Source organism: Pan troglodytes, chromosome 1 (assembly GCF_028858775.2).
Source record: "Pan troglodytes isolate AG18354 chromosome 1, NHGRI_mPanTro3-v2.0_pri, whole genome shotgun sequence".
Taxonomy (NCBI): domain Eukaryota; kingdom Metazoa; phylum Chordata; class Mammalia; order Primates; family Hominidae; genus Pan; species Pan troglodytes.
The window spans coordinates 33,851,038-33,870,152 of NC_072398.2; the positions used below are offsets into that span (position 1 = coordinate 33,851,038).

The 19,115-nt window shown below is 38.1% G+C and overlaps 1 long non-coding RNA gene across 1 annotated transcript in view; it reads left to right on the forward strand.

The window, feature by feature from the left end:
- The window catches only part of LOC134808123 (uncharacterized), a 174,239-nt gene that overhangs the window by 136,479 nt on the left and 18,645 nt on the right, over positions 1-19,115 (forward strand). The window contains exon 2 of the long non-coding RNA XR_010150440.1: positions 11,914-12,018. This is a non-coding gene — a long non-coding RNA (uncharacterized LOC134808123). The remainder of the gene's footprint in view (positions 1-11,913; positions 12,019-19,115) is intronic.

Sequence of the window (19,115 nt, forward strand, 5' to 3'; positions counted from 1 at the left end):
GTTGATTCTTATCTCAATCAATGCTTAAACCTTATGATTAAATGTCAGTATTTATAAAATTTATGATGGTGCCTAATACATAACACATGCCCAGTAAAACTTACTGGTTCCCTCTGTATACAGAGGGAAACAAATAAACACATTTCAGTCTCCCCAGGCAGCCAATTCCAAAATTTGTACAATTGGTCAAAGGAGTAATATTGTACGCACAAGTCTGCAACTTAGAATGCAAACTCCTTGTATGTGAAATTGAATCTTGGTAGTAATGTTGTTTTCCTATTACATGTTTCTTTTACTGTGAGCTTCTTCAATATTTTTGGAATATAATTTAAATTTTGATTTAAACACTGGGAAAGTGACATTTAAAATGCATTTTCTCCAAAATTGTTAACCTAGGTCAGTATACTTACAAGGTTGGTCTTTGCTGGAAATGCAAGATTGAAACATTCAACCACACTTTTGTGTAATAATGACCATAAGCAAAGAAAATGTCTCACAGTAGAGATTAAACAACACTAGCTGAAATATGTACACTCTGGGAAAAATTATATGTTAATAATCAAGAACCAGCTAGCAATTCCATCTCTATTCACTGAATGTTAACATCTCTCATCTGTTTTGTTCTTGCCCGTATTTATTCCCTGACAGCCAGTTGATCACTTGGGTCCAATAGGGTTTTTTCAGTCTTTCCTGACTCTAAGCTTCTAATCTGCTTCTGAGACATTACAGTTGGAATTGCCTTGGAGACAGATAAATAGCTACTGTATGGGAAATCAGAGAAACAAATATTCCACTTGGCAGCATGCTGGCCTGCTTTCTAAAAATCTTCTATAGCAAAGTGACAATTAAGACATGCCAAACATGTTTACAATCTCCACTGAATGAAATGCCTCTCGAAATCGAACAAATGCCATGACACCTTTTGTCTCAAATATTAATGGCCAGCATGCCCTGGACTTTCCTCTCTCAACCTTGAATGAAAGGATTCTGCTATAGTGAAATAAGGTTGAAAATAAGAGTAACTGAGTTATTCTCTGGTGTCCAGATAAACTAAGCACTCATTCCTTCTACTGGAAATAAGAAACTGTGCTAATTTTCCTTTCTGAATGACTTAGCTGGTCTGCCCTTGGTCTTTTTCCATTTCCCTTTCTACTTTTCAATATGTTAGATGAATTTTTTTTTGCTCAGGAGATTACAAAAGAAGGTATTTTGACCCTAAAGGTATAATAGAATCAGAAATTTTTATCTTAAAGATATTATTCGGTCCCAGCCCCTATATTTGCAGGATAGGGAAACTGTAGCTCATCTTACTTATCATCACACAGTCAGGCAGTGTCAGGATTAGGACTAGAACCAAGACTAGGGCACTTTCTATTCCAACATAAATAGTTCTCAAGTTCAACTTAATATACATTTCTCTGCGCCAATATCAAATTGGAAAATTTCAGCAAAGATTATCACTAGACAAATTTTCTAGACTGAAAGAAATAACAATTTTCCAAGGGACATTTAATTCAATTCAATTTAATGAACATTGCTGAAACACCAGTATTTCAGGCATAATATACACATTCTTCTTCAGGAAATGATTACTTTGTTAAACCCTTTGACTAGGTCCACATAATAGGACAGATTGTCTCTTAGTGATTGAAAGGGCTAGGAGCTAGTTTATTGCATGCAAAGAGCCTGAACTTGTTCTAACTTCCATTCTGTGTCCTGAAGTTATGTTGTTGTGCCATTACATTTGAATCCCTCAAGCAGTCAAAATATAATCATTCCTAGGTTGGAAGCCTCTTTCAACCCATTAGTGTATAGAAATACTCACCAGTTAAAAGATATTTATGATGTTAGCTTCCTGAGCCACCAAGGGTATGCCTTGTACATGCATGAAATAAAGAGTTTACTTAAAAAGGTAGCAAAGAAGAAACTGCTATTTGCTATCATTTAGATGTTACTCTGGTGTCCTTTTAATTTGAGGAAATACCTCATTTATTTTGTTTTAGTAACCTGAGGATATACCTATTCTGGCCTCCAGTATACTTGGAATCTTGAAATGATTCTACCTCTTCTCTATTCCTGCTGCCAGGGTGTTTTTGTTTTGTTTTGTTTTGTTTATGGGGAGGGGGTGGATTAAGAGTGACAGTGAGTTTGCAGGAGGAAGAAGTTGCACACTTTACTGTTCCCCAAACATACACCCTAGAGTACCAATAGTGGCAACATAGACTTGGGATTTTTGTTTTTTGTTTTTTAAAGGAATAGGCAGGCACGGTGGCTTATGCCCGTAATCCCAGCACTTTGGGAGGCCAAGGCAGGTGGATCACTTGAGGTCAGGAGTTCAAGATCGGCCTGGCCAACATGGAGAAACCTTGTCTCTACTAAAAATGGAAAAATTAGCCAGGCATGGTGGCAGGCACTTGTAATCCCAGCTACTCGGGAGTCTGAAGCAAGAGAATCACTTGAACTGGGGATGTAGAATTTGCAGTGAGCCGAGATCACACCCCCACACTCCAGCAGCCTGGGCAACAAGAAGACTCTATCTCAATAAATAAATAAATAAATAAATAAATAAATAAATAAATAAATAAAATAAATGGACTGAGAAGTTAGGCTGAGGTTGAAATTTAGGCTCCTTCCTGACGTAGGGCAGGATTAAGGAAGTGGTAGCAAAGCATCTCCATTCTGTCTGTGTTGATTGGTCCTTAGGTAATCTGAAAGAGCAGGAGCTGCCCTCCCAAATCAGCCAATGATTTTCTGAAAGAGCAGGAATCTTGGCTCAGGAAGTAGCTGGTGTTTCTCATGGACAAATTCCCTGAAGCATTTTTATAAGAAAAGTATTGCTGACAACCACTGAGACGGTAATCTACCATGGGAACTGTGTGAATATAGGTTATAGGGCTTTCTGGGATGCAGCTTAGCAAAGTGGGAAAACCAGCCTCTTTATAGTCTGACAGATCTGGTTCCGGTATGTGATTCTGTCTGTGCCTTTTAGGCATTAAATGGTTATTATTGTGATGATAGCTATTATAATGATGAGAACATAATCCTGGGTGTGGAGAGGCAAGACTATCTGCAGATACCCAGGGTATGGCTGAACTTGACTTGTAGAATCTGATACCATTGGTAAACTTTAGGAAAATACGCAACCCAATGGGCATTTGAGGACAAGGTACCCTGGTGCAGATCTCTTCCAAAGCATCTCAACTCTAATAAAAATTATAAACTCACGGCGGCTGGGCGCAGTGGCTCACGCCTGTAATCCCAGCACTTTGGGAGGCCGAGGTGGGCAGATCACGAGGTCAGGAGATTGAGACCATCCTGGCTAACATGGTGAAACCCCATCTCTACTAAAAATACAAAAAATTAGCTGGGTGTGGTGGGGGTGCCTGTAGTCCCAGCTACTTGGGAGGCTGATGCAGGAGAATGGCATGAACCCGGGAGATGGAGCTTGCAGTGAGCTGAGATCGTGCCACTGCACTCCAGCCTGGGCCACAGAGTGAGACTCCGTCTCAAAAAAAAAAAAAATTACACTCATGTCACAACCTTCCTCTGACACATTGCTAGTTTCTCCTTTCCTCCCTGACCTACCTCCCTCTCACCCCAATCCCCTCTCCACACACACAAATATACACTCCAAAAAGCTTAAGCCACTGGGCATAATGGATGATGAAAGTGAAAAAAAAAGTGCTGTATTGAGGAATTATAATTCAATACTCAAAGAAAATGTGTTATATAAGCCATATATAAACTCCCAGTAAAAGAAAACATATCTTCTGTGAGTAGATTAGAAGGTATTTCCATCTCAGTTCATCAAGCAACTTATATCAGTAGACCAATATTGTCTACGAGCATCTTCCCTTCCTCTCTGGAGACCTGAAATATAAACATCTCTTATTTCCAGTGATCCATGGAGTACAGTCAGGAAACTCAATCAATCTTGGTTCTGTTCTTTAGGTGAGGTTTGAGGGGTCATTACTAAGCTTTTTTTGTTTGTTTTTCTTTTTTTTTTTTTCATACAGGCGCCTGCCATTAAGCTCTTAAGGCTCATTCCAGAGCATTCCATTAGGGACGTTTCCTTTCACTTTAAGGTAGGATTATTAACATTTAATCACTGTACTTAAGTTCAGCTTGCTAACACTTGATTCAACAGCCTTGGACCAACTTTAGATTACTTCTTCAGATTTCAAAAATATATAAGAATGTATTGCAACTCTGGAACTCAATGAGCAAAAATGAGTTTTTCCAGTTAATTAGAGATATTATTAGGAAGTGGCCTCTTACTCTTTTTATCAGAACATTTATTGGAGAGTGTGACTTAAGTCAGACCTTTATGGTTGCTTCCATGTCATTTATTAAATATAATTACCTAATTTCCACATGCTGTACAGATGTAATGAGCACACAGGTTTTTAAAAGAAGGATCAAAGCATTGAGAAACTCTGAGAATTTAGAGTTCAGACGAAGCACAAAATGCAGAGCAATTTTAGAAGTTTCCTTTAGCTTCTGAATAAGGTCCTTTATGACACTCTAGGAAGAAACAAATATTTTAGTTCAGGTCAACTCAAAACAAAATGAAAAAGAGACTAAGGTACCGTTAGTCCCCTCCTTCCACGAACAAATCATCTCCCTTGTAGTCAAGATTCTCCTCCAGGGCCATAGCCCATTGTGTCTCCCGTCTGGGCCACCTGCCATTCTCTGGATCTGAATTACTTTCAGTCTCTGACAGAATTTCACAGGAAAATTGCTTTCCCTTTCCCTTCGGATTTTACCTGACTTTCATTGTGCTTTTAAAGTGTCAGTGGGTTACTATACATGTTTCTCTCTGCTCCTTAACATAATTTGGGGGAATTGTATAGTTTTAATATATTGTTTTTTCAGATATGCTTATTACTATAATCTCTGCATATATAAGATGTGATTGCTAAATAATGATTTTTTCAATTACCATACAATGACATACACCCTGTAACCCTTCACTTTGATATATCACTCTGTAATCATCAACCATATAAAAACATGTATAGTGCATCATATTTTTATATTTAACATGAAAGTCTATATGGTTTTATATATTTCTCATACATTTGCAATGTTTTAATATTTAACATTTTTAATATTCATATTTGATTGAATTTTTCTCTTATAATTTACTGATACTCAGTTTGATTTTAGTTTTGATAATAAAAATGTAGCAGAGATTAAACTTTGAGCCTCAGCTGAAATTTAGATAGCTCTAGACACGTCTTGCTAACTGATGTTCTGTGCCCAACAGAAGCCTGTCTGGAAAGGGAGTGCTGGAAGGGAAGCACAGCGTGATGATTTTAGATTTTAGCACAGCAACAAAATTCCAGGACCAGAAACATTAACTTTCAGTTCAGCATAGTGGTTGCCATTTAAAATCTGTATATACCCAGTCCAGCACATAGACTCATTTCTGTATATGAGAGGCAAAGGGCTGCAAGTAAAAATGAATATAATTTTGTTTTTACTCAGTTTCTCAGTAAAGTATTAAGGTCACAAAGCAAAATTGCTCTGGGATATTTACCATCATTTTGCAACCAACAGTGGCACGGCTTAAGCAATGAAGATTCACAGATCTGATGTGTTTCATAACAGCAGTAGCATCTAATGGGAAAAGGGAGACAGCAGTGCCTAGGGAGTGCAACACCTACTATTTGTGGGAAAAATTAGAGACACCTCTGAAGATGCCAAGAAATACCTGTGAGGTGAACATTTGCCAGAGGATAAGGAAAAGACCCCAACAACTTCAAGTTCTTACTAATCATGGTGACCTCATTAGTTCTTCTTCTCTAATGATGACTGGAGAATCTGGTTACATATCTACACTCCTAAAACATTTTTGTATTTGAAGATTTTTTTCCTTCTTAAAATCATTTCCTTGGGATAATATCCCAGAAGTGAGATGACTTTGTAAACACTGGAGTAATATTTATGTGTCTTTAAAAAATACATTTTACTTCTAATGGGATTTTCAAAAGACAGGTCCTTTAGGAGACCAATGGGAAAAATACTTTGGGGCAAATGAGACATTTGAAACCACTAATATTCTAGGCTGTATCAATCTTCATATTCTTCATTCTCAGAGGGCTGGCACTAACTAACATCTCCCTTTACTAACTTTAATTGATCAAAGAAAGAAGTATGGCTTCTGAATAGATGTAATTGAATATGCTGTAATTATACCAACTTATTTGAGATGATTGCGTCTAATCTAGTTTTGGAGACATTAAACATATAGATTAGTTTAAAGCATAATGGAAGATTCCCTGTACCTTTGCTTTATGTTCAGCATCAGCCGTAGGCTATGCCAGAGACTTCCTTGCCTTTTGGTCAGTCCTGATACGTTTAATGTTTTTTCTTACCTAATAATCTAGTTCCTTGGGATCTGGAAGGTAAATAGTTCTTTTATTGAAATTGGATAACAGAACTAAGTAAACTAGGTTTACCTGCAGAGATTATTCTTGGTAGCAGAAGTGAAACCCTGCAAAGAATCACGCAGAGATATTCACCCCGATGCACTTAAAAAAAATAGTAAGTAATGAAAGGATGCACATTTTATTTCATACTTAATATTCTTTCAAAGAGTGGGAGACATCATTTCTACTTTTACTTCTACAGTGAGGTGCAATGATAATTTCTTGCCCATGGTATGATGATTTTTTTTTTTTTTTACTGAAACCATTATTAATACTCCATGACTGTATAAATAGAATGAAAGCCAAAGGTCCTCAAACTCAGAGTGTCCGCAACCTAACTTCAACTTACCCTTACATTTTTATCACTCACTTTCTCCCTCAAGCCATACCAAGTTAATTCCTTTGTCACAAATATGCTTTTAGTCATAGATGGTAGATATGAGTCTACGTGGGATCAGGAGTAAGGCCAGGTCAAAATAAAAGTGGGAGGGTTCTGGGTTTGTCTAAGAATGGGGGTAGACGTGGCCTATTAACTACATTCAACTCAGTCAATCACTGAAAATCTGGGAAAATAAAAATATTATAAATTCTGGAAAGTCTGTCAGGCCAGCAGAGGCTGTTGCAGTAGGCAACCTCTAGATGGAAACAGGGTGGGAAGAGGTTGTTAGTGCTGAGATACGGTGCTCCAAGTATTGGTGTTCACCGGAAAAACCAAGGAACAAGGAACCATCTGCTATCTTTATTTGTGCTTGTCCTCTTGTCCTCTGCCTACTACCCTATAGGTCGTGTGGCATAAAGTCCTTGTGGCAGTCACAGAAGTGCCGCATTCAGATCTCCCTTCAAGAAAACTTATGTTTATTGCGGGACTATTCACAATAGCGAAGACTTGGAACCAAGCCAAATGTCCAACAATGATAGACTGGATTAAGAAAATGTGGCACATATACACCATGGAATACTATGCATCTATGAAAAATGATGAGTTCATGTCCTTTTTAGGGACATGGATGAAGCTGGAAACCATCATTTTCAGCAAACTATCGCAAGGACAAAAAACCAAACACCGCATATTCTCACCCATAGGTAGGAATTGAACAATGAGAACACATGGACACAGGAAGGGGAACATCACACACCGGGGCCTATTGTGGGGTCGGGGGAGGGGGGAGGGATAGCATTAGGAGATATACCTAATGTTAAATGAAGAGTTAATGGGTGCAGCACACCAACATGGCACATGTATACATATGTAACTAACCTGCACGTAGTGCACATGTACCCTAAAACTTAAAGTATAATAAAAAAAGAAAAAGAAAAGATAACTTGCTATTTGATATATAGCTGTTGAACCCCTTTTAGCTTATGAATCTTTAGCTCTACTACATTGTTCACACCAGTGCTTCTGTAGGACAGCCCCTAGGCAGCAGCTGAACATGGTAGTTATAGTGGGACCAGACCATTCCTGCTCAATGCAAGATTTCTACAATGACAGCTTTGGTTGAGGGCCTCACACTTTTAAAAGCCAATCTAGCTACTGCTGCTTCTGAAAGTCTTAGATGCCAGCAGCAGAGATTAGCATTGAACTCCCAATATGGCACTATTCATCAAGAAGACCAACTGGCCACTTGGTTACAAGTTGACTACATTGAGCCCCTTCCATCCCATCACTGAAATGCTAGCAGTTTTTATCTGCTAGGTATATTTTAAATGCTAGGTATATTATCTATACCTCACAGGTATAGATAATTACTCTGAGTATGGGTTTACCATTTCTGCTTACAAAACCTCAGCAAGCACCACTATCCAGGGACTTACAGAATGCCAGATCCACAGGCATGAGATATTACCCAATATGACATCGGAGCAAGGAACCCACTTCCCAGTGACAAACGGGTGGGAGTGGGCTCATGCCCACGACATCAACTTGTGTAACATGCCAGACCATTCAGAAACAGCTGGTCTTATAAGTGCTGAAACAATGATTGAAAATATAGCTAAAGCACCAGCTTTGGGGGAAATAATTTTCAAAGATGAAGTGTCATCCTTTGGGATGCAGTACATCCATTAAGTTAAGTCCTCTATATGGTGTCCCCAGTAGGAAGGATACTTGTGTCTGGGAACCAAGGGATGAGAGATGTGGTTCCATTTTCCATCATTTACAATGGCTCATTGGGAAACGTTCTGTTTCCTGTATCTGAGCTCTGCAAGGTTGTATATCCTGGTCCCCATGGAGGGGGTGGGACGTATGCCCTTACAAGGAACACAAGGGTCCTATTAGACTACAAGCTTTGGTTGGTGTCAGGGCACTTTGAACTCTGTGTCCAGTGTTCAGCAGATGAGAACAAGAGACTATTTTCATGAAGGTTATTGACGATAATCACCAGAAGAACATAGGATGGCTTTTACACAGTGGAGGCAGAAAGGGATGTGTTTGGAACCCAAGTGATTCAGTTGTGTGTCTCTTGGTACTCATCCAATGTGACTATAAATGGATAAGAGCAAAATCCAGTGTGAGATGGATATAATTATCAAGGATTTGGGTACCTTCAGGAATAAAGTTTTGAGCCACGCCATCAGGTAAGGCACAAAGATCTGCTGAGGTTGAGGGAAATTTAACATGAATAGTGGATTAAAGGGACAACGAGTACAAGTTGCAACCCCAAGCCCAACTGCAACAGTGAGGGTCATGGGTCATCCTACTACCCTACTTCTTCTAAGTTTCCTCTCAGGAAGAGCAACTCATAGCTACTGAGCAAGTGTGCTTGCAAAAGCATACTGTGGTGGCCATAGATATGTCCTGCTCTGATCTGCCTTTAATAGAAACTGCTATGAGGAGCAAGCATAACTGATTAACAGCCTCTAGCTGTCAGCTTTTGGGCTTCATTCATGCCAGGCCAAGCTTCTACCAGGCTGTTCCAAGCCAATATCTGATCATGGCGGGTGGGGGTGCTGGAACTAGAACATTTATTCCTGATGTGGAATGCCTTTAATGGTGAACTTTGGTTGGAGATTCCTCATTGGCCTGACCAGAACTTTCTCAGAACTGTATTGTGATCTGAGTTTCTTCCTACTCAGATTGGTCTGTCCTTCCTCCCTCCTTTCACAGGGATCACACTGCACTGCAGAAAGAAGACTCTCCTTGAATATTTCTCTCTCTCCCCATTCACACTTCATAAGTATTATTATGGATTGAACTGTGTCCCCTCAAAAGATATTTCCAAGTTCTAACCCCCGGTACCTGTGAATATGACCTTATTTAGAAATTGGGTCTTTGTAGATACAATTAAATTACGATGTGGTCATTAGGATGGGCCCTTCATCCAGTAGGATGAAACACTGCATGTTCTCACTCATAAGTGACAGTTGAACAATGAGAACACATGGACACAGGGAGGGGAACATCACACACCTGGGCCTGTTAGATGGGGGAGGGAAAGGGGAGGGAGAGCATTAGGACAAATACCTAATGTATGTGGGGCTTACAACCTGGATGATGGGTTGGTAGGTGCAGCAAACCACCATGGCACATGTATACCTATGTAACACTTTCAGCACATGATCCCAGAACTTAAAGTAAAAATTTTTAAAAAATAAATTAAAAAGAAAAGAGAAATTTGAAAAACACAGAGGGAAGAAATCCATGTGAAGACAGAAGCAGAGACTGGAGTTATTATACCACAAATCAAAGAATGAATGCCTGGGGTTACTGGAACCTGAAAAAGACAAGGAAGAATCCTCCCCTAGAGGCCCTGGAGGGAGCATGGCCCTGCTAACACCTTAATCTCAGACTTCCAGACTCCAGAAGTGTGAAAGGGTAAATATCTTTTGCTTTAAGCCACTCAGTTTGTGATATTTTGTTATGAGAACTTTGGGAAACTAATATAAGTATTTCCTCAAATAAATCTCTTGCATGTCTAGCCTTGTTTTCATATCTGATTCTCAGAGAACCCCAAATATGACATTTATCCACTAGTAAGGAGATAGACACAACCTGATATGATGACCCATGGAAGTGAGAGAAGAAAAAGGTGGGAAGTAAAATACTCCACAAACATTCACTTTTTCCTTTATCTCAAAATCCCATTACCTTTGCATTACCATTACATCTTACATATTAGCTCCTCCATGATAGCTTCTGGGAACCTTGAGATGAATGAACTCTTACCTCCTCCAAACCTACTGGTTTCTTCATAACTCTGATGGCATATACCATTGATAATCTTGTATTCTTTCTGCATATATCTTAAAGAAATTCCATTTAAACCTGGGTGTGTGTTATTTCAAAAATGATATTAGAGCAGATCTGATTCTTGAACACATTTGCCTTAAAGCTTAATGTGTGACATCCGTCCAACAAAAACCAGTATTTTGTGTTCAAATGAATGGAAAAATCTGAGGTTCTGGGATACATTCTGAGAGCTTGGAGCAATTTTCTGTTTACATTTTTGGTATGATGTGGTACATTAGACACATTAAAATATGGGGTGATGAATTTATCGACTTTTTAAGGTATAAGCAATATATAAAAATTAATGTTTGTTTTATCTGCAGTTATGACTTGTTTTGATATGTAGTTTTTATTGAGCTATCCATATTCTCTCACATCATTTCTTAATTATTCTAAGCAAACATCTGAAAAATGACTAGCCAGGAACTCTGGAGTGTGCCTATGAAACAGAAGGCAACTCTCTGGCAACTGGGAGCATTTACACTGTTGTCACTACTCTGCTCTGCCCAACTGAGCAAACTCATCCAGACAAAAATTAAGTTAATCATTCTTGATCTTCTTCTTTGCTAAGAGCCATTGTCACATATTTGTCTGAAAGGTGGAAAAGAGTGACATATAATATTTGCATCTACAACAGATTTGACAGACTTGATCCTTAAGGTGCATATCAATTTCTTCCCAGTCTCTTATGGCCATTGACACACCCCTTCTTATTTACCTTAGGCAAAAAGGAATTGCGGCGCCTGTTAAACCTATCATTCATATGCAGAAATGTTTTTCTGAGGATAAAGTATATATATGATATGTAATAAAGGCATACTTAAATATTCAGCAACATAGAATGCATTTCCCCTTGGAGAACCAATATAACCTACACCTCTAATAACCAGTTTTTCTTTGCTTTTGCAAGATTTACATTTAACTACACAGGATGGGTTATGAATTATCTGAAAGTAATAGTCTACCCCAAAATTATTGTATTAGCTAATGTTATTAAGAGCTTGAACTTACATCTGAAACGAAATGTAATTTTCTTGAATGTAGAATGAGGTTTAATTGTTTTAATCAAGAGTATTCACGTCTAACACATCTGTGTATATGTGTACTTCCTACTTACCTACTCTTCGAGTATAAGCTTGACTTAGTGATTCATTTTTAATGAATAGAGTAAAAGTGGAAGTGAATATGTGTGGCTTCACAAACTAGATCATAAAAAGCACTCTGGCTTCCTGCTTGCTCTCTCTTTCTCAGATCACTTATTCTATGGGAAGCCTGCTGCCATGCTATGAGGACACTCAGGCAGTACTCTGGAGAGTTGCACATGGTAAAGAACTGAGCTCTCTTGCCAACATCCATGTGAGTAAGCCATCTTGTAGTAGATCTTCCTGTCCCCCTTCAAGCCTTCATATGATTGCAGACCTGGCCAACAGCTTGACTACAACCACATGAAAGACCCTAAGCCAGGATATCCAGCTAAGTCATTCCCAGAGTCCTGATCCTTTGAATCTTTTTGCGATTACAGATGTCTAACTTGCCAAGTTTTGGAGTAATACAGATTATTACGCCATGTTTTAGGGTAATACTGCGCTGTTAACTAATACAGATTCCTTACTGTAGGACTCCTCAAAACCTTTAAAACCTGTTGGTGTTAGTTGTTTAGGTGTAGGGTACAGTGTATTCCAAATTTTTTGACCACAAAACATTCTTTCTTTCCCCAAAGAATCTTAAAGTATAATGTTTCTGTAAATATTTTTGGGAATGGCTGTCATAGAGATTTTTGATAGTTTACAGTAACTTCAACAAGAGATCAGATTCACCTAGTTAAGTAACAATTTCAAAGTGGTCAATTTAGAGAAATTTTGGAGAGCCCAGATGCACTTGGCTAAGTAGGACGTAGAAGTCAAAAACATTCCCAATCTTTGATTTTCAGTGCATTTCCTGCAATGTGCAGAGGGCATTGCTGCACCTAACTGGCAGAAATACATCAGTATCTGATTAAATAGATATTTTTTCTGCTAAAACCCATTGCCATAATAATTCATGAAAATTTACGTCCTTCATTGCAATGTTGGTCATGTTCCATAGCTGGTTGTAAGAAATTATCATGCTGCAAATGTTAAGCCTTTATAATTCAGCTTTGCCATGGGGAGAGAATTTACAGATTAATAGGAAATGTATTTTTTCTTTCCCTTCTGAAACTCAAAAGAGCCTCATTTTGCTGAAGAAAATTGCTACTTGAATTCAGATGAGATTAAGACCATTTCATGGAGACTACGCCATTGCAGCAGGCTTCTTCAGATAACACATGTGGAAAGGCTCAAAGAGGAATTACATGATTCTTTGGGTAAAAGGGTTTTAAGAAAAGTTTATTCCTAGGCTATTTAACTCCAAAACGCAAACACAGCAGATGGAACTGCTTACTATCTGACCACTTCCCTTGGTTTTAACAGTTGCCCATGGATGAGGCAATGTAATTTTGGACCACAATATCAGAAAAGGGTTTGATTTCATTCAATCTGAACATAATCAAGGAAGCTCTCTGTTTAGCCCTTGAATTGAGTCAACTCAAGTCAATGAAACTGCAGGCAACTTAGCTAGCTTCCTTCATTTGTCGATCTCATTATCTTGATTTGAACTAATTTTTGACCTGAACCAATTCTCTAACAGTATGTCTTAGTTCATGAGTATCTCTCAACTGCATATGTTTAATCAAATACTCACCTGTTTATATTCCTGGAGCATGTAACTTCCTCTTGGTTGACATCGCTTAACTCCTTAGACAGCATATATAATAGTTTACTTCAGTGGTGCTAAGCTAGGTGTGATTCCCCCAACAGGGAACATTTGGCAATGTCTGGAGACATTTTTGGCTACCACATCTTGGAGGGTACTACTAGCATCTAGTGGGTAGAAGCCACTATTACTACCAAACATTCCCATAGTAATAGCCACTATTACTACCAAATAATTATCCACTCCAAAATATCAATAGAATAGAGATTAAGAAACTCTGATTTGGAAGCCAAGTGATATTCTTCCAAGTCGTGTATTGCATTTAGCTATTAATCACTCTCCCCTAGTCATAGTTTATATATAATTGAACTTCACTAATTTAGCCATTTCGTGATTGGCTTACCCTGCTTGTTTCACTTTGCTTCTGTTGAAGTGCATGAGCTAAGTGAAAAACTTCAAATCCCTCCAGCCTAAACCACAGCTATATAATTTTGATGCATCCAATATTTCTTTGTGTCTTTCGCAACCTTTTCAGGATCCTACCTGAAAAATATTCCAAATGGAATCCTTCATTGCTCTCTGTTACCTATATGAAGCTGTATGTAAAATTGTATTATTAGAATTCAGTTATGAAAAGGCTCTGTTTTCATGAGACCTGGATGCACTTTCTCATCATTGCTAATGAGAACCAAGTCCTGATAAATGTTTCACTTTTCAGTATGGTTGCCCAGAGACTAAGAGCCACATAAATGGCCGAGTCATCACTTCTGTATTTTAAAAAAATGTTTATGTCTCCCACCCTGAACCTGACCTTCTCTTCCAATATATGACTTCTACAGTCATCTTCAAAACAGAGCATGAGATAGGGATTCAGGTGCATGTGATATTTGGGTGTGTGCACTCCAAAGAAAGAGTATGAAGGCAACAGGAGAGGACAGAGAGAGGCTCTAAGCAAAGATGTTATCTCAGCTAGAGTCTAGCCTCAGCCTGGCCTCATGGGGAGCTCTGGAGTGTAAGTCTGCTTTTTGTCATCCTTATGGCAATTATTGGCTCTGGGTCACCCATGTTGGGGTGGGACTGAAGCGGCTTCAAGTCTGCAGAGGAGTGTGCTTCAGAAAATGCAGCAGCTGTAAACTGTCAGCATCTAACACTAAGAGCAGCTGATGATAGGGCTTCCAACTCAGTAAAGGCAATCTGGCTCAGGCAGCAACAGAGTCCACTACAGTTGTCAGGCATGATTTCATTGATGTTTTTCCAGTTTCATGCATGAGTTAGTTGTGTTTCTCTTTTTCAAGAAGAGATGTCATGGGAACATATGTTAAGATTAATAAAACCAAAAGAAATAGTTTGGCAGAGATAAAAAATATACACACATATACATGCCTTGCTGATGAAAATTGTTTACCATAAAGAAAATGTACACAGTAATTACCATAGTGCCAGCCAGTAATTCTTGATTAATGTTTAGGAGGAAAATGTTCTAAGATCATCTTATTTAATTCATATGAGGTTTTTTTTTATTTGCAATGAATACCCCTAACTTACATAGGTCATTCAAGGCTGGGTTAATATTTAGAAGAGAAGAGCCTTTTATTTTTAGCAGTATTAACTATAGCGACTTCAACTTCTCATTATTAATATGAAGTTCTTGTAATATCAGCAATGCCTACATTTGTTTCTTTACCTAGGATCCCTGACCTGAGCTCATTTGAGTATTCTAACTGCCCATGTAGGGTTTTCACTTTGGTGATCCCACTGGCACCATAACTTCAAAACATCTGTTTCACTTTCAAACTTTCTCTTCCTTTCTGGTAGCTTCACGATCCTAATCTGAGTTGAAGGCATCAGTATCCACCCAGTGCCCCTCGCATGGTTCAGACTCAAATCCCGCTCACAGACTGCTCCAAGAGTCCTCTGACTTCCTGCCAGACATTGCATCCCCTCAGCATTGATTTCCACACCATTGCCAAGGTGACTGTTCTACAGCACAAATCTATTCACATCACTCCCTATTTTAAAGTTTGAAGTGACTTTTCACTGCCAAATCTAAACTTCTCAGGAAAGAATTACAGTTCCTTCTGAGGAGCCTGGCTGCAGGCCAAAATCCTATGTGCGATCTTTCAGGCCCAACCATAGGCAATTTCAAGGATTTGCCTGGCAGGACTCATGGGGAAGGGTGCCTCTCCCTATTAGATGTGATGCACAGCCAAAGCATTGGAACTTTCTGGAGGGAGTTGCAATCAGGAACTCAGGAGCTTCCATTTGGAAAGTTCCTTATTGGGAGCCTGGGTTGAGGCACTTTTCTCAACTCTGACTTAGTATTTCAACTCCTATCCCTTCTTTTCTTCCACTTTCTGCCCCCAGCCTCCAGAGTCTGTGAGAGGCAGGAGGCTTTGACTGGGAACTCCTCAGTGCTGAGATGATTCCCCTATCTGTGCTACTAGTTGTCTGATTCTCACCCAGTGCCGTTCCATGGGGAAATAGGGAACACTGGGGAGCCTTTCTCATGTGTTCTTCCAGTAAGTGAATAAAGGCTTGATTGTCACTTTAAGTTTACTTCTTTGTCCTACTTGACCACCTCAACCTCTGGCAGCTGAACACCTTCACCACCCAGTTCTCATCAATTCTTCTAGCCTCATTTTCTCTAATGTATATGGGATTTATTATTATTAGTTGTAGTAGTAGTATCATCATTAGCAAATATTTATTGAGCCCTTAAAATGTTCCAGGAATTACACTAAACACTTCACATGTATTTGTTCGTTTAAACCTCTGAATAATCCTAAGATTTGGAACCCATCGTCATTTTACGTATTAGGAAAATAAGGTATATAGATGTTGACAAACAAAAACCTTACTTAGGGTGTGGCAGGACAGAGGAATGAACTCAGGCCAACTGGTTCCACACTTTGTGTTCTTAAGCATTTTGCAATATCATCACACACACACCCTGCTCAGCCCACACAAAACAATCTGCTAGTGCCTAATCATGCTAAACTTTTGTTTGTCCTTATACCTGAAATCCAATGAAATTCTATAGCTCTTTTGAGATATAACTCAGACATGAGTCGCTCAATAAAGCCTTTCTTCAACTCAAGTTGATAGCTTTTCCTTCCTCAGAGTACTTGTACTACTCCTAGTACTTCTTTGCACACCTCATTGTAATATTTATCACCTTGTATTTTGGTTGTTTGTTTTCATTGTTGTCTTACCCATGGCTTGCCATTTCCTAGAGAGCAAACATTGATTTGACTTAGTATCTAATGATTGGCACTCCAAAGAGTCTTGATAAATGTTGACTTGATAAACCATAAGCAAGATAATATTTTGTTTGCATATACAATTTAGTCAGTGAAGAAATTCATACATTTGGCTAATTTACTTGTCTACATATCTAGACTCTGGCAATATTAGAGAAAGTTTTTCAATGCACGCGTAAATTCTGAATTGCTGTTCCCAACTGACTGAGAATCAAAATGAGTTATTTGGATGTCTTGACAGTATCTTGGTGTTGTGTCTTCCCAATCCTGAAGTACTTGGTCAATGACAAAATTTGAATCGGACCAGATAATGTCACTTACTAATACTTGTTTTAAATTTTTCAATAACAATCTCAAAACATACAGTCTAATGTGAAAATTACTTAAAAGTCCAAAATGTTTTTAAACAAATTAGATAGAATGATAAAAAATCTACATATTATTCTCTATTAATTGTATAGTGCAAAAAGGGATACCATATACAAAATCAAGAATCAACTGAATGAAATACAATAATTATTCTATGAATTAATTTTAAAATCACACCATGTAAGTGATTAATATTCTCTATTGAATACTGTTCAAATGTGCCAAATAATGGATTGCTTCCAAGACTGTTTATCAATTTGTTTAAGCATGAAAAAGCTGGATTTTATTTGGCAAGGATAATAATTGTGCATTTAGCTTTCTACTAATAAAAGGCATCCACTTACTAGCATTAGCAAATATGTTTTGAAGTTAATTTCTAAACAAATCTTCAAGATTAAACTATAATTGAAAAGCTTTGATAGTATCTATTGTGAGTTTAAGTTTAGAAATACAAACAATAAATTTCTTGCTTATAAGTAGCAAGAGTATATAATGACTAATAAACTGCAAGTCTGTCTAGTGTGAGAATTGGCTTTAATTCATATACACACACACATGCACACACACACACACACCACACAATAACTAGTACCAGCTTATCAGTTAATAGTAGTTAATAGGAGAAATAACTGCTGTTTGTATTTCATTTACTAGTAATCAGTGGAAGAAGACAGATAAATGTGGAGCTAAGAAAATATGAGTTATTTATGCACAAGGAAACTTCAGATGTTTACAACAGCCAAATCCCTGTTTTTATCTTTATTCATTCATTTATCATGTATTTATCGAGCACCGATTTTATGTACTCTGCTAGTATCTGGGAATAAAATAGCAAGCTAAAACAAATGAATTACATTCTAGTGATAGAGACATATAATAAATAAGAATAGTTATGAATATCTAATCATAAACTGAAGGAAAGAGAGAGGTTTTATAGAGCATATTACAAAGTTACCTGAATTGGTGTTAAGGAAGGCTTATCAGAGAAAATGATAGTGTAGCTGGGTTCTGAAGGATGAGTAGAAGTTTTTTAGGCGAAAAAGGTTAAGGAGGAAAAAGAGAGTGAGCATTCTAGGTAAAGGTACAACATCAACACAACCTTGGGACAGAAGTGAGAAATCTAGTGGAGCTGGGGTTCACAGAGGTAGAGAGGGATACAAGATGAGTCTGGAGAGGGTGGCATAAAGTAGACTAATTAGAAGAAGGCCTTGTAGACAATTTGCAAATTTAAAAACAACTCTTTACCATCAATTTCAAGAAAAGAATGATATAAAAGCAGTTGAGTGAAGGGAAAAGATGGTGTTGACTTGGATTAAGGCAATGGCTGTGTACAAATTCAAAACATATTTAGGTTACAAGTCAACAGCTTGGTGATAAGTGGAGATAGAGTTGAGGAAGAGAAGAAGATATCAAGGATGACTTGCCCAGCCAGAGGGATGGTCATGCCATCCACTCAAATAGATGATACCAGAAGAAGGCCAGGTCTGGGGAAAGATTATAAAAGAGTCTTGGTTCTGTTGATGTCCGTTTTAGAATTGAAGATACCCATGTGAGTTAGCTTGATGAATCCAGAGCAAGAAGTCCAAGTCTAAAGGTTCAAAATAAACAGAATAAAGACTAGGCAGTGAGTTTTTGGTGACTATACAAAAATACTTCAACAAGGAATGCCAGATAAAAAGAAAAAATAGTTGTAAATTGAGATAAGCCTAACACAATGAAAACATTTTGTAAAGCTAATACTAGGAAAACAATAAACGGTTTTATAAATATTAGAAATTGTAAAAGCCAGGGTTTAGTGAACAGAATCGAATCAAAACAAAAGAGCAAGACCAAAACTCCTGTTCCATGAAACCAATCCCTGTCTTTCAGGAAGGGGTAGTTGAGTTATGGCTGGGGAAGTATCATGTATGAAACAAGAGGGGAAAATCTTTGAGAGGGTCGTTGAGGTGGTTGGGGGAGGAAGAAAGCAAGTGGAGCTTATGAAGCTCCCCCTATATTAAGATAACTACAATACGTTACCCTCAAATGTTTCTGTCAGAAATAACCAGGTTATCCCGTTCTATCTTGGAACTGACACATGAGCATATGCAA